The sequence below is a fragment of the Eriocheir sinensis genome, unplaced genomic scaffold (assembly GCF_024679095.1).
Source record: "Eriocheir sinensis breed Jianghai 21 unplaced genomic scaffold, ASM2467909v1 Scaffold474, whole genome shotgun sequence".
Taxonomy (NCBI): Eukaryota; Metazoa; Arthropoda; class Malacostraca; order Decapoda; family Varunidae; genus Eriocheir; species Eriocheir sinensis.
This window is the reverse complement of record NW_026111803.1, coordinates 251,787-276,130: the sequence shown is the minus strand read 5'-3', so window position 1 is coordinate 276,130 and position 24,344 is coordinate 251,787.

Sequence of the window (24,344 nt, the reverse complement as noted above, 5' to 3'; positions counted from 1 at the left end):
ATGTTTTTTCGTATATATATTTTTATAAAAAATGCGTTATTTTATGGGTATTTTGCATCTTAATTTTCATACAAAATTACATTATTTTATTAATATTTTCTGTATTTATTTTGATACGATTTTACATTATTTTATTTGTGTTTTGTATATATTTTTTTTATACATATTTACATTATTTAATGTGTTTTTTGTATATATATTTGATACAAATTTACGTTATTTTAAGTCTATATGTTTATATATTTTCATTGAAATTTACATTATTTTATGTGTATTTTGTATATGTATTTCAATACAAATTTACCTAATTTTATATGTTTTTTGTATATTTATACAAGTTTAAATTATTTTTGTTTATTTTTGTATATAGTTTTATACAAATTTAGGTTATTTTATGTGTATTTTGTGTGTCTATTTTCATACAAATACACATTCTTTTCATGATATTTTGTTTATTTATATTGACACGAATTAACATTATTTAATGTGTATTTTGTATATATATTTTTATTCGTATTTACATGATTTCAAGTGTATTTTGTATATATATTTCTATAGAAATCTGCGTTATTTTATGTGTATTGGTATATATATATTTTGAAACAAATTTACATTGTTTTATGTGTATTTTGCATATTTTTTTTGATAAAAATTTACCTTATTGTATGTGCATTTTGTATATTAAATTTAATACAAATTTGATTAATCTATGTGTATTTTTGTATATGTATTTTTATAAAAATATGCTTTATTTTATGGATATTTTGCATCTTTATTTTCATACAAATTTACATTATTTTATTGATATTCTGTGTATTTATTTTGATATGATTTTACATTATTCTATGTGTATTTTGTATATATATTTTATATAAAATGTATTTGTTTTCATTTCATACAAATCTACATTATTTTATGTGTTTATTGTACATGTATTTAAATACAAATTTAACTAGTTATTTGTGTATTTTGTATATCTATTTTGTATGTATATTTTCATCAAAATTTACTCTATTTTATGAGTATTCTTATATATATTTTGATACAAATTTACATTATTAATGTGTATTTTGCATATCTATTTCAATACAAATTTACTTTATTGTACGTGCATTTTGTATATTTATTTTAATACAAATTTATTTATTTTATATGTATTTTTGTATATATATTTTTATACAAATATGCGTTATTATATGGATATTTTGCATCTTTATTTTCATACAAATTTACATTATTTTATTGATATTCTCTTTATTTATTTTGATACGATTTAACATTATTCTATGTGTTTTTTGTATATATTTTTTTATATATATATTTACATTATTTAATGTTAATTTTGTATATAATTTTTATCCAAATTTACATTATTTTATGTGCATTTGTTTATATATTTTCATACATATTTACACTATTTTATGTGTTTTTGTATATATATTTTTCTACGTATTTAAATTATTTTATGTGTATTTTGTATATACATTTTCATAAAAAAATTACGTTAGTTTATTGTGTGTATAAGTATATATTTTGATACAAATTTTATACAAATTCATGTTATTTAATGTGTATTTGTTTGTATATTTTCATACAAATTTCTATTATTTTATGTGTATTTTTTCATATATTTCATTACAAATTTACTTTATTTTATGTTTATTTTGTATATTTATTTCATTCAATTTTAAATTATTTTATGTGTATATTTGTATTTGTATTTAGGTTATTTTATGTGTATTTTGTATATATATTTTCATCCAAAATTACATTATTTTATTGGTATTTCTTAATTTAATTCGATACGAATTTAGATTATTTCATAGGTATTTTGTATACATATTTTTATACTCATTTACATTATCTAATGTGTGTTTTGTATATATATTTTTATGCAAATTTATCTAATGTTCATTATTTTTATAGAAATTTGCGTTATTTTATGTATATAGTTTTATATAAATTTACGTTATTTTATGTGCATTTTGTATATTTATATTTATACAAATACACATTATTTTATTGGTATATTGTTTATTTACATTTATACGAATTTACATTATTTTATGTGTATTTTGTATACATTTTTTTATACGTATTTACTTAATTTTATGTGTATTTTGTATATGTATTTTTATAGAAATCTACGTTATTTTATGTGTATTCGTATATATATTTTGAAACAAATTTACATTATTTTATATGTATTTTCCATATCTATTTCAATACAAATTTACCTTATTGTATGTGCATTTTGTATATTTATTTTAATACAAGTTCAAATATTTTATGTGTATTTTGGTATCAATAATTTTAAAAAAATGCGTTATTTTATAGGTTTTTTGCATCTTAATTTTCATTTTATATGTACTTTGTATATATATTTTTATACGCTCTTACATTATTTAATATTTATTTTGAATATATATTTTATGTGTATTTGTATATATATTTTCATATAAATTTACATTATTGTATGTGTATTTTGTACATATATTTTATTACAAATCTTCCTTATTTTATGTTTATTTTGTATGTGTATTTTGTATATTTATATTTATCCAAATACACACTCTTTTATTGGTATTTTGTTTATTTATTTTAATTCGAATTTACATTATTTTATGTGTATTTTGAATACATTTTTTTATACGTATTTACCTAATTTTATGTGTATTTTGTATATATATTTTTATAGAAATCTACGTTTTTTTATTTGTATTCGTATATATATTTTGAAACAAATTTACATTGCTTTATATGTATTTTTGCATGTCTCTTTCAATACAAATTTACCTTATTGTATATGCATTTTGTATATTTAATTGAATACAAATTTAAAAATTTTATGTGTATTTTGGTATATATATTTGTATAAGAAATGCGCTATTTTATGGGAATTTTGCATCTTTATTTTCATACAAATTTACATTATTTTATTAATATTCGGTGTATTTATTCTGAAACGATTTTACATTATTCTATTTGTTTTTGTATATACTTTTTTATACATATTTACATTATTTAATGTTTATCTTGCATATATATTTCATACAAATTTATTATCAATTATCTATTTTCATACAAATACACATTCTTTTCATGATATTTTGTTCATTTATTTTGACACGAAATTACATTATTTGATATGTATTTTGTATATATATTTTTATACGTATTTACATAATTTCATATGTATTTTGTATATATATTTAATAGATATTCAAAATACACATAAAATAACCTAAATTTGTATCAAACTATATACAAAAATACACAAAAATATTTTAAATTTGTATGAAAATAAATATACAAAATACACATAAAATTAGGTAAATTTGTATGGAAATACATATACAAAATACACTTAAAATAATATAAATTTGAATGAAGATACATAAACAAATACACTTAAAATAACGTAAATTTGTATAAAAAAATATATACAAAACACAAATAGAATAATGTAAAATCGTATCAAAATAAATACACAGAATATTAATAAAATAATGTAAATTTGTATGAAAATAAAGAGGCAAAATACCCATAGAATAACACATTTTTTTTATTTATAAAAATATATATACCAAAATACACATAAAAAATTAGATTTGTATTAAAATAAATATATAAAAACACATACAATAAGGTAAATTGTATTGAAATAGATACAAAATGCATATAAAGCAATGTAAATTTGTTTCAAAATATGTATACGAATACACATAAAATAACGTATATATATATATATATATATATATATATATATATATATATATATATATATATATATATATATATATATATATATATATATATATATATATATATATATATATATATATATATATATATATATATATATATATATATATATATATATATATATAACGTAAATATATATAAATACATATATATATATATAAAGTAATTAAATTTGTATGAAAATATATACAAAATGCACACAAAATAAGCTAAATTTGAATTGAAATATATATACAAAATACATGAAATAAAGTAAATTTATATCAAAATATTTATTCAAATACACATATAATAACGTAAATTTGTATGAAAATATATAAACAAAATACACATTAAATAATGTAAATACGTATAAAAAAATGTGTACAAAATACACATATAATCATGTAAATCGTATCAAAATAAATAAACAAAATACCAATAAAATAATATAAATTTGTATGAGTAAACGTATGTTATATTTTTTTTCAATACAAATTTACCTTATTATATACGCATTTTGTATATTAATTTTAATACAAATTTAATTATTCGATGTGTATTTTTGTATCTGTACTTTTATAAACATATGCTTTATTTTTTGGGTATTTTGCATCTTTATTTTCATAAAAATTTACTTTATTTTATTGATATTCTGCTCAATCATTTTGATACGAATTGACATTATTCTATGTGTATTTTGTATATATTTTTCATACAAATTTACGTTATTTTATGTGTATTTGCTTATATATTTTGACACAAATTTACAATATTTTATGGCTATTTTGTATATACATTTCAAAAGAAATTTACCTAGTTTTATGTGTATTTTGTATATCTATTTTCATACAAACTCAAATTATTTCTATGTATTTTTGTATATATTTTAATACAAATTTTAGTTATGTTATGTGTATTTTGTAAATTTATTTTCATTCATATATATATTATTTTATTGGTGTTTTGCTGATTTATATTGATACGAATTTACATTATTTTATATGTACTTTGTATATATATTTTTATACGCTTTTACATTATTTAATATTTATTTTGAATATATTTTTATACAAATTCATGGTATTTTATGTGTATTTGTATATATATTTTCATATAAATTTACATTATTTTATGTGTATTTTGTACATATATTTTATTACAAATCTACCCTATTTTATGTTTATTTTGTATATGTATTTTGTATATTTATATTTGTCCAAATACACATTCTTTTATTGGTATTTTGTTTATTTATTTTAAATCAATTTACATTATTTTATGTGTATTTTGTATACATTTTTTATACGTATTTACTTAATTTTATGTGTATTTTGTATATATATTTTTATAGAAATCTACGTTTTTTTTATTTGTATTCGTATATATATTTTGAAACAAATTTACATTGTTTTATATGTATTTTCCATATCTCTTTCAATACAAATTTACCTTATTGTATGTGCATTATGTATATTTATTTCATTACAAATTTAAAAATTTTATGTGTATTTTGGTATATATATTTTTATAAGAAATGCGCTATTTTTTGGGAATTTTGCATCTTTATTTTCATACAAATTTACATTATTTTATTAATATTCGGTGTATTTATTTTTATACGAATTTACGTTATTCTATTTGTTTTTTGTACATATTTTTTTATACATATTTACATTATTTAATGAGTATCTTGCATATATATTTTATACAAATTTATTATCACATTCTTTACATGATATTTTGTTTATTTATTTTGACACGAATTTACATTATTTGATATGTATTTTGTATATATATTTTTATACGTGTTTACATAATTTCATATGTATTTTGTATATATATTTCTATAGAAATCTACTTTATTTTATGTGTATTCGTATATATATTTTGAAACACCTAAAAAATACATAAAATTAAGTAAATACGTATAAAAAAAATGTAAACAAAATACACATAAAATAATGTAAATTCGAAACAAAATAAATAAACAAAATACCAATAAAAGAATGTATATCTATTTTAATACAAAATCAAAAAAATTATGTTTTCTCGTATATATATTTTTATAAAAAATGCGTTATTTTATGGGTGTTTTGCATCTTAATTTTCATACAAATCTATATTATTTTATTAATATTTTCTGTTTTTGTTTTGATACGATTTTACATTATTTTATTTATGTTTTGTATATATTTTTTATACATATTTACATTATTTAATGTGTTTTTGTATATATATTTGATACATATTTACGTTATTTTAAGTTATTTTATGTGTATTTGTTTATATATTTTGACACAAATTTACAATATTTTATGGGTATTTTGTATATATATTTCAAAAGAAATTTACCTAGTTTTATGTGTATTTTGAATATCTATTTTCATACAAACTGAAATTATTTTTATGTATTTTTGTATATATTTCAATACAAATTTTAGTTATGTTATATTTATTTTGTAAATCTATTTTCATTCAAATATATATTATTTTATTGGTATTTTGTTGATTTATATTGATACGAATTTACATTATTTTATATGTACTTTTTATATATATTTTTATACGCATTTACATTATTTAAAATTCATTTTGAATATATAATTTTATACAAATTCATGGTATTTTATGTGTATTTGTATATATATTTTCATATAAATTTACATTATTTTATGTATATTTTGTACATATATTTCATTACAAATTTACCTTATTTTATGTTTATTTTGTATGTGTATTTTGTACATTTATATTTATACAAATACTCATTCTTTTATTGGTATTTTGTTTATTTATTTTGTTCCGAATTTATATTATTTTATGTGTATTTTGTTTACATTTTTTTTATACTTATTTACCTAATTTTATGTGTATTTTGTATATATATTTTTATAGATATCTACGTTATTTTATGTGTATTCGTATATATATTTTGAAACAAATTTACATTGTTTTAAATGTATTTTTGCATATCTCTTTCAATAGAAGTTTACCTTATTGTATGTGCATTTTGTATATTTATTTCAATAAAAATTTAAATATTTTATGTGTATTTTGGTATATATATTTTTATAAGAAATGCGCTATTTGATGGGAATTTTGCATCTTTATTTTCATACAAATTTACATTATTTTATTAATATTCGGTGTATTTATTTTGATACGATCTTACATTATTCTATTTGTTTTTTGTATATAATTTTTTTTATACATATTTACATTATTTAATGTATATCTTGCATATATATTTCATACAAATTTATTATCTATTATTTATTTTCATACAAATACACATTCTTTTCATGATATTTTGTTTATTTATTTTGACACGAATTTACATTACTTAATATGTATTTTATCTATATATTTTTATACGTATTTACATAATTTCATGTGTATTTTGTATATATATTTCTATAGAAATCTACCTTATTTTATGTGTATTCGTGTATATATTTTGAAACAAATTTACAATGTTTTATTTGTATTTTGCGTTTTTTTTTTCAATACAAATTTACCATATTGTATGTGCATTCTGTATATTAATTTTAATACAAATTTAATTATTCTATGTGTATTTTTGTATATGAATTAAAAAAAAATGCTTTATCTTATGGGTATTTTGCATCTTTATTTTCATACAAATTTAAATTATTTTATTGATATTCTGTGTACTTATTTTGATACGATTTTACATTATTCGATGTATAACAAAAATAAATACAGAATACACAAAAATAGATATGCAAAATACATATAAACAATATAAATTTGTTTCAAAATATATATACGAATACACATGAAATAAGGTAGATTTCTATAAAAATATATATACAAAATACACATAAAATTAAATAAATACGTATAAAAAATGTATAAGCAATAAACATAAAATAATGTAAATTAGTATCAAAATAAATAAACAAAATACCAATAAAAGAATGTGTATTTGTATAAATATATATATACAAAATACACATTAAATAATATAAATTTGTTTAAAACTATACAAAATACACATGAAAGGATGTAAATACGTATAAAAATATATATACAAAATACACATTAAATAAAGTAAATTCGCGTCAAAATAAGTAAACAAAATATCAATAAAAGAATGTGTATTTGTATGAAAATAGATATACAAAATACACATAAAATAACCTAAATTTGTATCAAACTATATACAAAAATACACAAAAATCTTTTTAAATTTGTATGAAAATAAATATACAAAATACACATAAAATTAGGTAAATTTGTATTGAAATAAATGCACAAAATATACATAAAATAATGTAAATTTGAATGAAAATACATAAACAAATACACTTAAAATAACATAAATTTGTATAAAAAAATATGTACAAAACACAAATAGAATAATGTAAAATCGTATCAAAATAAATACACAGAATATTAAAAAAATAATGTAAATTTGTATGAAAATAAAGAAGCAAAATACCCATAAAATAACGCATTTTTTTTTATTTATAAAAATATATATACCAAAATACACATAAAAAATTAAATTTGTATTAAAATAAATAAACAAAAAACACATACAATAAGGTAAATTTGTATTGAAATAGATATGCAAAATACTTATAAAACAATGTAAATTTGTTTCAAAATATATATACGAATACACATAAAATAACGTAGATTTCTATAAAAATATATATACAAAATACATTATTTACGTTATTTCATGTGTATTTGTTTATATATTTTGACACAAATTTACAATATTTTATGGGTATTTTGTATATACATTTCAAAAGAAATTTACCTAGTTTTATGTGTATTTTGTGTATCTATTTTCATACAAACTCAAATTATTTCTATGTATTTTTGTATATATTTTAATACAAATTTTAGTTATGTTATGTGTATTTTGTAAATTTATTTTCATTCAAATATATATTATTTTATTGGTGTTTTGTTGATTTATATTGATACGAATTTACATAATTTTATATGTACTTTGTATATATATTTTTATACGCTTTTACATTATTTAATATTTATTTTGAATATATATTTTTATACAAATTCATGGTATTTTATGTGTATTTGTATATATATTTTTATATAAATTTACATTATTTTATGTGTATTTTGTACATATTTTTTTTTACAAATCTACCTTATTTTATGTTTATTTTGTATGTGTATTTTGTATATTTATATTTATCCAAATACACATTCTTTTATTGGTATTTTGTTTATTTATTTTAGTTCGAATTTACATTATTTTATGTGTATTTTGTAAACATTTTTTTATACGTATTTACTTAATTCATGTGTTTTTTGTATATATATTTTTATAGAAATCTACGTTTTTTTATTTGTATTCGTATATATATTTTAAAACAAATTTACATTGTTTTATATGTATTTTTGCATATCTCTTTCAATACAAATTTACCTTATTGTATGTGCATTTTGTATATTTATTTCAATGCAAATTTAAATATTTTATGTGTATTTTGGTATATATATTTTTATAAGATTATGAAAATTTGAATAAAAATACATACAAAAAAAATTAATTTCAATTTGTATGAAAATAGATATACAAAATACACATATAATTAGTTAAATTTGTATTTAAATACATGTATAAAATACATATAAAATAATGTAAATTTGTATGAAATGAAAACAAATTCACATAAAATTCGCGTCAAAATAAATAAACAAAATATCAATAAAAGAATGTGTATTTGTATGAAAATAGACATACAAAATACACAAAAAAAAACCTAAATTTGTATCAAACTATATACAAAAATACACAAAAATATTTTAAATTTGTATGAAAATAAATATACAAAATACACATAAAATTAGGTAAATTTGTATTGAAATACATACACAAAATACACATAAAATAATGTAAATTTGAATGAAAATACATAAACAAATACACTTAAAATAACGTAAATTTGTTTTAAAAAAATATGTACAAAACACAAATAGAATAATGTAAAATCGTATCAAAATAAATACACAGAATATTAATAAAATAATGTAAATTTGTATGAAAATAAAGAAGCAAAATACCCATAAAATAACGCATTTTTTTATTTATAAAAATATATATACCAAAATACACATCAAAAAATTAAATTTGTATTAAAATAAATATACAAAAAACACATACAATAAGGTAAATTTGTATTGAAATAGATATGCAAAATATATATAAAACAATGTAAATTTGTTTCAAAATATATATACGAATACACATATAATAACGTAGATTTCTATAAAAATATATATACAAAATACACATAAAATGAAGTAAATACGTATAAAAAAATCTATAAAAAATACACATAAAATAATGTAAATTCGTATCAAAATAAATAAACAAAATAGCAATAAAAGAATGTGTATTTGTATAAATATATATATGCAAAATACACATAAAATAACGTAAATTTATATAAAACTATATACAAAAATACACAGAAGGAATTAAATTTGTATGAAAATATATTCAAAATACACACAAAATAAGCTAAATTTGAATTGAAATATATATACAAAATACATGAAATAAAGTATATTTGTATCAAAATATTTATACAAATACACATATAATAAAGTAAATTTCTATGAAAATATATAAACAAAATACACATTAAATAATGTAAATACGTATAAAAAAATATGTACAAAATACACATATAATCATGTAATTCGTATCAAAATAAATAAACAAAATACCAATAAAATAATATAAATTTGTATGAGTAAACGTGTATGTTGCATATTTTTTCAATACAAATTTACCTTATTATATACGCATTTTGTATATTAATTTTAATATATGTGTATTTGAATATATATTTTGATACAAATTTACATTATTTTATGTATTTTCTATATTTATTTCAAGTCAAATTTAGCTTATTTTATGTCTTTTGTATATCAATTTAATACAAATTTAATTATTTTTGTTTATTTTTGTATATAGTTTTATACAATTTTACGTTATTTTATGTGTATTTTGTATATTTATATTTATACAAGTCAACAATTTTTTATTGGCATTAGGTTTATTTATTTTGATACGAATTTGCATTATTTTATGTGTATTTTGTGTACATTTTCTTCTACATATTTACTTCATTTTATGTGTATTTTGTATATATATTTTTTTAGAAATCTACGTTATTTTATGTGTATACATATATATATTTTGAAACAAATTTACATTGTTTTATGTGTATTTTGCATATATATTTCAATACAAATTTAACTTATTGTATGTGCATTTTGTATATTTATTGTAATACAAATTTAAATATTTTATGTGTATTTTGGTATAAATATTTAAAAAAAAATGCGTTGTTTTATTGGTATTTTGCATCTTTATTTTCATACAAATTTATATTATTTTATTAATATTCTGTGTATTTATTTTGATACTATTTTACATTTTACATTCTATGTATATTTTGTATATCTATTTTATACAAATGTACGATATTTTATGTGAATTTGTTTTCATTTCATTCAAATTTACATTATTTTATGTGTTTTTTGTACATGTATTTAAATACAAATTTAACTAATTATATGTGTATTTTGTATATCTATTTTCATACAAATTGAAATTTATTTTTTTGTTTTTTTGTATATATTTTTATTCAAATTTTCGTAATTTTATGTGTATTTTGTATATTTATTTTCCTACAAATATACGTTCTTTTATTGGAATTTTGTTTATTTATTTTGACACGAATTTTCATTTTTTTAATTGTATTTGATATATATATTTTAATACTTATTTACATAATTTTATATGTATTTTGAATATATATTTTCATAGAAATTTACTCTATATGTATATACAAAAAAACACAAAAATAGTTTAAATTTGTATGAAAATAAATATACAAAATTAAAATAAATTTAGGTTAATTTGTATTGGTATATACAAAATACACTTAAAATCATGTAAATTTGACTGAAATTATATACACAAAGACACTGAAAATAACGTTCATTTGTAGAAAATATATAAAAAATACACATTAAATAATGAAAATATGTATAAAAAAATATATACAAAACACAAATAGTATAACATAAAATCGTATCAAAATATATACACAGAATATTAATAAAATAATGTACATTTGTATGAAAACTAAGATGCAAAAGACCTATAAAATAACGCATTTTTTATAAAATTATATATACCAAAATACACATAAAATATTTGAATTTGTATTAAAATAAATATACAAAATGCACATACAATAAGGTAAATTTGTATTGAAATAGATATGCAAAAAACATATAAAACAATGTAAATTTGTTTCAAAATATATATACGAATACACATAAAATAACGTAGATTTCTATAAATATATATATACAAAATACAAATAAAATTAAGTAAATACGAATCAAAAATGTAAACAAAATACACATAAAATAAGGTAAATTCGTAAAATATAAATAAACAAAATACCAATAAGAGAATGTGTATTTGAATCAATATAAATATAAAAATGCACATAAAATAACGTAAATTTGTATAAAACTATATACAAAAATACACAGAAGTAATTAAATTTGTATGAAAATAGATATACAAAATACACACAAAATAAGCTAAATTTGAATTGAAATATATATACAAAATACATAATATAAAGTAAATTCGTTTCAAAATATTTTTAACAAATACACATATAATAACGTAAATTTGTTAAAAAAAACTATATAAAGAAAATACACATTAAGTAATGTAAATACGTATAAAAAAATATTTACAAAATACTCAAATAATCAAGTCATTCGTATCAAAATAAATAAACAAAAAACTAATTAAATAATGTAAATTTGTATGAGAAAACATATACAAAATGCACATAAAATAACGTTTTAAGTTTCTATCAAAATATATGTACAAAAATGCACATAAAATTAGTTTGCATAAAAAAATATATACAAAACACACATTAGATAATGTAAATGAGTATAAAAATATATATACAAAATATCTATGAAATAATCTAAACTCGTATCGAGTTAAATTAAGAAAATAACAATAAAATAATGTAATTTTGGATGAAAATATATATAGAAAACACACATAAAATAACCTAAATACAAATACAAATATACACATTAAATAATTTAAAATTGAATGAAATAAATATACAAAATAAACATAAAATAAGGTAAATTTGTAATAAAATATATGTAAGAATACACATAAAATAATATAAATTTGTATGAAAATATATATACAAATACACATAAAATAACATGAATTTGTATAAAATTTGTTTCAAAATATATACGAATACACACAATAAAATAACGTAAATTTTTATGAAAATGTATATATAAAATACATTAAAATAGTTTAAATACGTAGAAAAATATATAAACAAAATACACATAAAATAATGTAAATTCGTAAAAAATTAAATACACAAAATTCCAATAAAAGAATGTATATTTGTAGGAAAATATATATAAAAAAACAAATAAAATAACTAAAATTTGTATAAAAATATATAAAAAAATACACAAAAATAATTTAAATTTGTTTGAAAATAGATATGCAAAATACACATAAAGTAAGGCAAATTTGTATTGAAATACATATACAAAACTCACATAAAATAATGTAAATTTGTATGAAAATATATAAACAAATACATATAAAATTAAGTAAATTTGGATAAAATATATATATACAAAATATACATTAAATATTTTAAATATGTATAAAAATATATTATATTATATATATTTTTATTGATATTTGCGTTATTTATGTGTATTTTGTATATGTTTTCTCATAGAAATTTACATTATTTTATTAGTATTTTGTCTATTTATTTTGATACGAATTACATGATTATAATTATGTGTATTTTATGTGTATTTTGTTTATATATTTTTATACAAATTTACGTTATTATATGTGTATTTGTATAGGTATTTTGATACAAATTTACATTATTTTATGTATTTTGTATATATATTTCAATTCAAATTTAGCTTATTTTATGTGTATTTTGTATATCTATTTATTTTAATACAAAATCAAATATTTCATGTTTTTTCGTATATATATTTTTATAAAAAATGCATTATTTTATGGATATTTTGCATCTTAATTTTCATACAAATTTACATTATTTTATTAATATTTTCTGTATTTATTTTGATACGATTTTACATTATTTTATTTGTGTTTTGTATATATTTTTTTATACATATTTATATTATTTATTGTTTTTTTGTATATATATTTGATACAAATTTACGTAATTTTAAGTCAATATGTTTATATATTTTCATTCAAATTTACATTATTTTAAGTGTATTTTGTATACGAATTTACATTGTTTTATATGTACTTTGTATATATATTTTTATACGCATTTACATTATTTAATATTTATTTTGAATGTATATTTTTATACAAATTCATGGTATTTTATGTGTATTTGTTTATATATTTTCATATAAATTTACATTATTTTATGTGTGTTTTGTACATATATTTTATTACAAATCAACCTTATTTTATGTTTATTTTGTATGTGTATTTTGTATATTTATATTTATCCAAATACACATTCTTTTATTGGTATTTTGTTTATTTATTTTAATTCGAATTTACATTATTTTATGTGTATTTTGTATACATTTTTTTATACGTATTTACTTAATTTTATGTGTATTTTGTATATATATTTTTATAGAAATCTACGTTATTTTATTTGTATTCGTATATATATTTTGAAACAAATTTACATTGTTTTATATGTATTTTTGCATATCTCTTTCAATACCAATTTACCTTAATGTATGTGCATTTTGTATATTTATTTCAATACAAATTTAAATATTTTATGTGTATTTTGGTATATATATTTTTATAAGAAATGCGCTATTTTATGGGAATTTTGCATCTTTATTTTCATACAAACTTACATTATTTTATTTTCATAGAAATTTACTCTATTTTATGAGTATTCGTATATATATTTTGATACAAATTTACATTATTGATGTGTATTTTGCATATCTATTTCAATACAGATTTACCTTATTGTATGTGTATTTTGTATATTTATTTTAATACAAATTAGTTTTTTTATGTGTATTTTTGTATAAATATATTTCTATAAAAAAAATGCGTTATTTTATGGGTATTTTGCATCTTTATTTTCATACAAATTTACATTATTTTATTAATATTCTGTGTATTTATTTTGTTACGATTTTACATTATTCTATTTGTGTTTTGTATATATTTTTTTATTCAAATTTACGTTATTTTAAGTGTATTTGTTTATGTATTTTCATTCAAATTTACATTATTTTATGTGTATTTTGTATATGTATTTCAATACAAATTTACCTAATTTTATGTGTATTTTGTATATTTATTTTCATACAAATTTAAATTATTTTTATGTATTTTTGTATATAGTTTTATACAAATTTATGTTATCTTATGTGTATTTTGCATATATATTTTCATACAAATACACCTTCTTTTATTGATATTTTGTTTATTTATTTTGACACGAATTTACATTATTTAATGTGTATTTGGTATATATATATATATATATATATATATATATATATATATATATATATATATATATATATATATATATATATATATATATATATATATATATATATATATATATATATATATATATATATATATATATATATATATATATATATATATATATATATATATATATATATACGTATTTACATCCTTTCATGTGTATTTTGTATATTTATAAAAAAATGCGTTATTTTATGGGTATTTTGCATCTTTATTTTCATACAAATTTACATTATTTTATTTACATTCTATGTATTTATTATGATACGATTTTACATTATTCTATTTGTGTTTTGTATATATATTTTGTATACATATTTACAAAACACAAATAGAATAATGTAAATATTAATAAAATAATGTAAATTTGTATGAAAATTAAGATGCAAAATACCCATAAAATAACGCATTTTTTATAAAAATATATATACGAAAACACATAAAATATCTGATTTTGTATTAAAATAAGTATAAAAAATGCACATACAATAAGGTAAATCTGTATTGAAATAGATACGCAAAATACATATAAAACAATGTAAATTTGTTTCAAAATATGTAAAGGAATACACCTAAAATAACGTAGATTTCTATAAAAATATATATACAAAATACACATATAAATAATTAAAAACGTATAAAAAAATGTATACAAAATACACATGAAATAATGTAAACTCGTATCAAAATAAATAAACAAAATACTAATAAAAGAATGTGTGTTTGTATAAATATAAATATAGAAAATACACATAAAATAACGTAAATTTATATAAAACTATGTACAAAAATACATAAAAGTAATTAAATTTGTATTAAAATAGATATACAAAATACACATAAAATAAGTGTTTTCTATATATATTTTCATCCAAAATTACATTAATTTATTGTTATTTTCTTAATTTAACTCGATACGAGTTTAGATTATTTCATAGGTATTTTGTATACATATTTTTATACTCATTTACATTATCTAATGTGTGTTTTGTATATATATTTTTTATGCAAATTAATTTTATGTGCATTTTTGTACATATATTTTTATAGAAATTTGCGTTATTTTATGTGTATTTTGTACATGTTTTCTCATACAAATTGACATTATTTAATCAGTTTTTTGTTTATTTATTTTGATACGAATGACATGATTATTTGTGTATTTTGTACATATTTTTTGTATACGTATTTACATTACTTAATGTGTATTTTGTTTATATATTTTTATACAAATTTACATTATTATATGTGTATTTGTTAAAAATATTTTGAAACAAATTTACTTTATTTTATGTATTTTGTATATATATTTCAATTCAAATTTAGCTTATTTTGTGTGTATTTTGTATATCTATTTTCATACAAATTTAATTACTTCTGTGTATTTTTGTATATAGTTTTATACAAATTTACGTTATTTTATGTGCATTTTGTATATTTATATTTATACAAATACACATTCTTTTATTGGTATTTTGTTTATTTATATTTATACGAATTTACATTATTTTATGTGTATTTTGTGTACTTTTTCTATTCGTATTTACTTAATTTTATGTGTATTTAGTATATTTATTTTTATAGAAATCTACGTTATTATATGTGTATTCGTATATATATTTTGAAACAAATTTACATTGTTTTATAGGTATTTTGCATATCTATTTCAATACAAATTTACCTTACTGTATGTGCATTTTGTATATTTATTTTAATACAAATTCAAATATTTTATGTGTATTTTGGTATATATAATTTAAAAAAAAATGCGTTATTTTATAGGTATTTTGCATCTTAGTTTTCATACAAATTTACATTATTTTATTAATATTCTGTGTATATATTTTGATACGATTTTATATTATACTATTTGTGTTTTGTATATATTTTTTTATACATATTTTCATTATTTAATGTGCATTTTTTATATATATTTTATACAAATTTACGCTATTTTAAGTGTATTTCTTTATATAATTTCATTCAAATTTACATTATTTTAAATGTATTTTGTATATGTATTTCAATACAAGTTTACTTAATTTTATGTGTATTTTATATATTTATTTTCATACAAATTTAAATTATTTTTGTGTTTTTTTGTATATAGTTTTATACAAATTTAGGTTATTTTATGTGTATTTTCTATATCTAGTTTCATACAAATACTCATTCTTTTATTGATATTTTGTTTATTTATTTTGACGCGAGTTTACATTATTTAATGGCTTCCTACAAATGAATAGACCATTTATTATTATTATTATTATTTTATTGCTATTTTGTTTATTTATTTTGATACGAATTACATGATTATATGTGTATTTTGTACATGTTTTTTATACGTGTTTACATTATTTAATGTGTATTTTGTTTATATATTTTTCAACAAATTAACGTTATTAAATGTGTATTTGTGTAAATATTTTGATACAAATTTACATTATTTTATGTATTTTGTATATACATTTCAATTCAAATTTAGCTTATTTTATTTTTATTTTGTATATATATTTTCATACAAATTTAATTACTTCTGTGTATTTTTGTATATAGTTTAATACAAATTTACGTTATTTTATGTGTATTTTGTATATTTATATTTATACAAATACACATTCTTTTATTGGTATTTTGTTTATTTATTTTGATACGAATTTACATTATTTTATGTGTATTTTGTATACATTTGTTTATACGTACTTACTTCTTTTTATGTGTATTTTGTATATATTTTTATAGAAATCTACGTTATTTTGTGTGTATTCGTATATATATTTTGAAACAAATTTACATTGTTTTATATGTATTTTGCATATCTATTTCAATACAAATTTACCTTATTGTATGTGCATTTTGTATATCTATTTTAATACAAATTCAAATATTTTATGTGTATTTTGGTATATATATTTTTATAAAAAAATGCGTTTCTTTATGGATATTTTGCATCTTAGTTTACATACAAATTTACATTATTTTATTAAGATTCTGTGTATTTATTTTGATACTATTTTACATTATTCTATTTGTGTTTTGTATATATATTTTTTTTATACATATTTACATAATTTAATGTGTATTTTTTATATATATTTTATACAAATTTACGTAATTTTAGGTGTATTTTTTATATATTTTCATTCAAATTTAAATATTATTTTATGTGTACTTTGCATATGTATTTCAATACAAATCTACCTAATTTTATGTATATTTTGTACATGTATTTAAATACAAATTTATTTAATTTATATATTTTGTATATCTATTTTCATACTAATTGAAATTAATTTTGTGTACTTTTGTATATATTTTTATACAAATATATTTTGTATATTTTTTTTCCTACATATATACGTTCTTTTATCGTAGTTTTGTTTATTTATTTTTATACGAATTTACATTATTTTAGGTGTATTTGATATGTATATTTTTATACTTATTTATATCATTTTATTTGTGTTTTGAATATATATTTTCAGAGAAATTAACTCTATTTTATGGGTATTCGTATATATATTTTGATACAAATTTACATTATTTATGTTTATTTTGCATATCTATTTCAATACAAATTTACCATATTGTATGTGTATTTTGTATATTTATTTTAATACAAATTTAATTATTTTATGTGTATTTTTGTAAAAATATGCGTTATTATTTGGGTATTTTGCATCTTTATTTTCATACAAATATACATTATTTTATTGATATTCTGTTTATTTATTTTGATACGATTTTACATTATTCTATGTGTATTTTGTATATATATTTTTATACACATTTACATTATTTAATGTATATTTTGTATATATATTTTACAAAAATTTTACGCTATTTTATGTGTATTTGTTTATATATTTTCATACAAATTTACAATATTTTATGTGTAATTTGTATATGTATTTCAATACAGATTTGCCTAATTTTATGTGTATTTTGCATATCTATTTTCAAATAAATTTAAATTATTTTTATGTATTTTTTATATATTTTTATACAAATTTTAGTAATTTATTTGTATTTTGTATATATATTTTCCTACAAATATACATTCTTTTAGTGGAATTTTGTTCATTTATTTTCATAAGAATTTACATAATTTTATGTGTATTTTGTATATATATTTTTCTACGTATTTACATTATTTTATGTGTATTTTTTATATATATTTTCATAAAAATTTACGTTATTTTATTTTGTGGATTCGTATATGTTTTGATACAAATTTACATTATTTTATGTTTATTTTGCATATCTATTTCAATATAGATTTACCTTATTGTATGTGTATTTTGTATATTTATTTTAACACAAATTTAATTATTTTATGTGTACTTTGTATACATTTTCTTATACGTATTTACTTCATTTAATGTGTATTTTGTATATATATTTTTATAGTAATTTACGTTATTTTATGTGTATTCGTATATATATTTTGAAGCAAATTTACATTGTTTTATATGTATTTAGCATATCTATTTCAATATAAATCTATCTTATTGTATGTGCATTTTGTATATTTATTGTAATACAAATTTAAATATTTTATTATTTTGGTATGTATATTTTTATAAAAAGAGTTTTATATAAATTTTAAATATTTTATGTGTATTTTGTATATCTATTTTCATACAAATACACATTTTTTATTGATATTTTGTTTATTTATTTTGACGCGAATTCACATTATTTAATGTGTATTGTGTATATATATTTTTATACGTATTTACGTCATTTCATGTGTATTTTGTATATATATTTCTATAGAAATATATGTTATTTTATGTGTATTCGTATATATATTTTGAAACAAATATACATTGTTTTATGTGCATTTTGCATATTTTTTCAATATAAATTTACCTTATTGTACGTGCATTTTGTATATTAATTTTAATACAAATTTAATTATTCTATGTGTATTTTTGTATATGTATTTTCATAAAAAATGCTTTATTTTATGGGTATTTTGCATCTTTATTTTCATACAAATTTACCTTATTTTATTGATATTCTGTGTATTTATTTTGATACGATTTTACATTATTCTATGTATATTTTGTATATATATTTCATACAAATGAACGTTATTTTATGTGAATTTGTTTTCATTTCATACAAATTTACATTATTTTATGTGTATTTTGTACATGTATTTAAATATAAATTTAACTAATTATATGTGTATTATGTATATCTATTTTCATACAAATTGAAATTAATTTTGTGTATTTTAGTATATATTTTTATTCAAATTTTCGTAATTTTATGTGAATTTTGTATATTTATTTTCCTACAAATATACGTTCTTTTATCGGAATTTTGTTTATTTATTTTGATACGAATTTTCATTATTTTAGGTGTATTTGATATATATATTTTTATACTTATTTACATAATTTTATATGTATTTTGAATATATATTTTCATAGAAATTTACTCTATTTTATGTGTATTCGTATATATATTTTGATACAAATTTACATTATTTACGTGTATTTGGCATATCTATTTCAATACAAATTTTCTTTATTGTATGTGCCTTTTGTATATTTATTTTGATGCAAATTTAATTATTTTATGTGTATTTTTGTATATATATTTTTAAACAAATATGCGTTATTATATGGGTATTTTGCATCTTTATTTACATACAAATTTAAATTATTTTATTGATTGTCTGTTTATTTATTTTGATACGATTTTACGTTATTCTGTGTATTTTGTATATATATATATATTTTTAGACATATTTACATTATTTAATGTATATTTTGTACATATATTTTATGGAAATTTACGTTATCTTATGTGTATTTGTTTATATATTTTCATACAAATTTACATTATTTTATGTGTATTTTGTATATGTATTTCAATAAAAATTTGCCTAATTTCATTTGTATTTTGCATATCTATTTTCAAACAAATTTAAATTATTTTTGTGTATTTTTGTATTATTTTTATACAATTTTTTTTCATTTTATTTGTTTTTTGTATATATATTTTCCTACACATATACATTCTTTTAGAGGAAATTTTGTTTATTTATTTTGATACGAATTTACATTATTTTATGTGTATTTTGTATATATATTTTTCTATGTATTTACATTATTTTATGTGTATTTTGTATATATATTTTCATAAAAATTTACGTAATTTTATTGTGTGTATTCGTATATATTTTGAAATTTTTTTACACTATTTTATGTGTTTTTTGCATATCTATTTCAATAAAAATCTACCTTATTGTATGTGTATTTTGTATATTTATTTTAATACAAATTTAATTATTTTATGTGTATTTTTGTATATACTTTTTTTTAAATATGAGATATTTTATGGGTATTTTGCATCTTTAATTTTATAAATTTTTACATTACGTACATATCTTTTATACGTATTTACATTATTTAATGTGTATTTTGTTTATATATTTTTATACAAATTTACGTTATTATATGTGTATTTGAATATATATTTTGATACAAATTTACATTATTTTATGTATTTTCTATATTTATTTCAATTCAAATTTAGCTTATTTTATGTGTCTTTTGAATATCTATTTTCATACAAATTTAATTATTTTTGTTTATTTTTGTATATAGTTTTATACAATTTTACGTTAATTTATGTGTATTTTGTATATTTATATTTATACAAGTAATCATTTTTTAATTGGCATTTAGTTTATTTATTTTGATACGAATTTACATTATTTTATGTGTATTTTGTATACATTTTCTTATACGTATTTACTTCATTTTATGTGTATTTTGTATATATATTTTATAGAAATCTACGTTATTTTATGTGTACTCGTATGTATATTTTGAAACAAATTTACATTGTTTTATATGTATTTTGCATATCTATTTCAATACAGATTTACCTTATTGTATGTGCATTTTGTATATTTATTGTAATACAAATTTAAATATTTTATGTGCATTTTGGTATATATATTTTCATAAAAAATGCGTTGTTTTATGGGTATTTTGCATCTTTATTTTCATACAAATTTACATTATTTTATTAATATTCTGTGTATTTATTTTGATACTATTTTACATTATTCTATTTGTGTTTTGTATATATTTTTTTTAATACATATTTACATTATTTAATGTGTATTTTCTATATATATTTCATACAAATTTTCGTTATTTTAAGTGTATTTGTTTATATATTTTTATTCAAACTTACATTATTTTATGTGTATTTTGTATATGTATTTCAATGGAAATTTACCTAATTTCATGTGTATTTTGTATATGTATTTTATACAAATTTAAATTATTTTTTGTGTATTTTTGTATAGAGTTTTATACAAATTTACAGTATTTTATCTGTATTTTGTATATCTATTTTCATACAAATACACATTCTTTTATTGATATTTTGTTTATTTATTTTGATGCGAATTTACATTTTTTAATGTCTATTGTGTATATATATTTTTATACGTATTTACGTCATTTCATGTGTATATTGTATATATATTTCTATATAAATATACGTTATTTTATGTGTATTCGTATATATATTTTGAAATAAATATACATTGTTTTATGTGCATTTTGCATATTTTTTCAATACAAATTTACCTTATTGTACGTGCATTTTGTATATTAATTTTAATACAAATTTAGCTATTCTATGTGTATTTTTCTATATGTATTTTTATAAAAATATGCTTTATTTTATGGGTATTTTGCATCTTTATTTTCATACAAAATTACATTATTTTATTGATATTCTGTGTATTTATTTTGATACGATTTTACATTATTCTATGTATATTTTGTATATCTATTTTATACCAATGTACGTTATTGTATGTGAATTTGTTTTCATTTCATACAAATTTACTTTATTTTATGTGAATTTTGTACATGTATTTAAATACAAATTTAACTAATTATATGTGTATTTTGTATATCTATTTTCATACAAATTGAAATTTATTTTTTTGTTTTTTTTTGTATATATTTTTATTCAAATTTTCGTAATTTTATGTGTATTTTGTATATTTATTTTCCTACAAATATACGTTCTTTTATCGGAATTTTGTTTATTTATTTTGATACGAATTTTCATTTCTTTTGGTGTATTTGATATATATATTTTTATACTTATTTACATAATTTTATATGTATTTTGAATATATATTTTCATAGAAATTTACTCTATATGTATATACAAAAAAACGCAAAAATAATTTAAATTTGTATGAAAATAAATATACAAAATACACATAAAATTAGGTAAATTTGTATTGAAATACATATACTAAATACACTTAAAATAATGTAAATTTGAATGAAATTATATAAACAAATACACTTAAAATAACGTTAATTTGTATAAAATATATCTAAAAAAAGACACATTAAATAATGAAAATATGTATAAAAAAATATATACAAAACACAAATAGTATAATATAAAATCGTATCAAAATATATACATAGAATATTAATAAAATAATGTACATTTGTATGAAAACTAAGATGCAAAATACCTATAAAATAACGCATTCTTTATAAAATTATATATACCAAAATACACATAAAATATTTGAATTTGTATTAAAATAAATATACAAAATGCACATACAATAAGGTAAATTTGTATTGAAATAGATATGCAAAAAACATATAAAACAATGTAAATTTGTTTCAAAATATATATTCAAATACACATAAAATAACGTAGATTTCTATAAATATATATACAAAATACAAATACGAATCAAAAATGTATACAAAATACACATAAAATAATGTAAATTCGTATAAATATAAATAAACAAAATACCAATAAGAGAATGTGTATTTGTATAAATGTAAATATACAAAATGCACATAAAATAACGTAAATTTGTATAAAACTATATACAAAAATACACAGAAGTAATTAAATTTGTATGAAAATA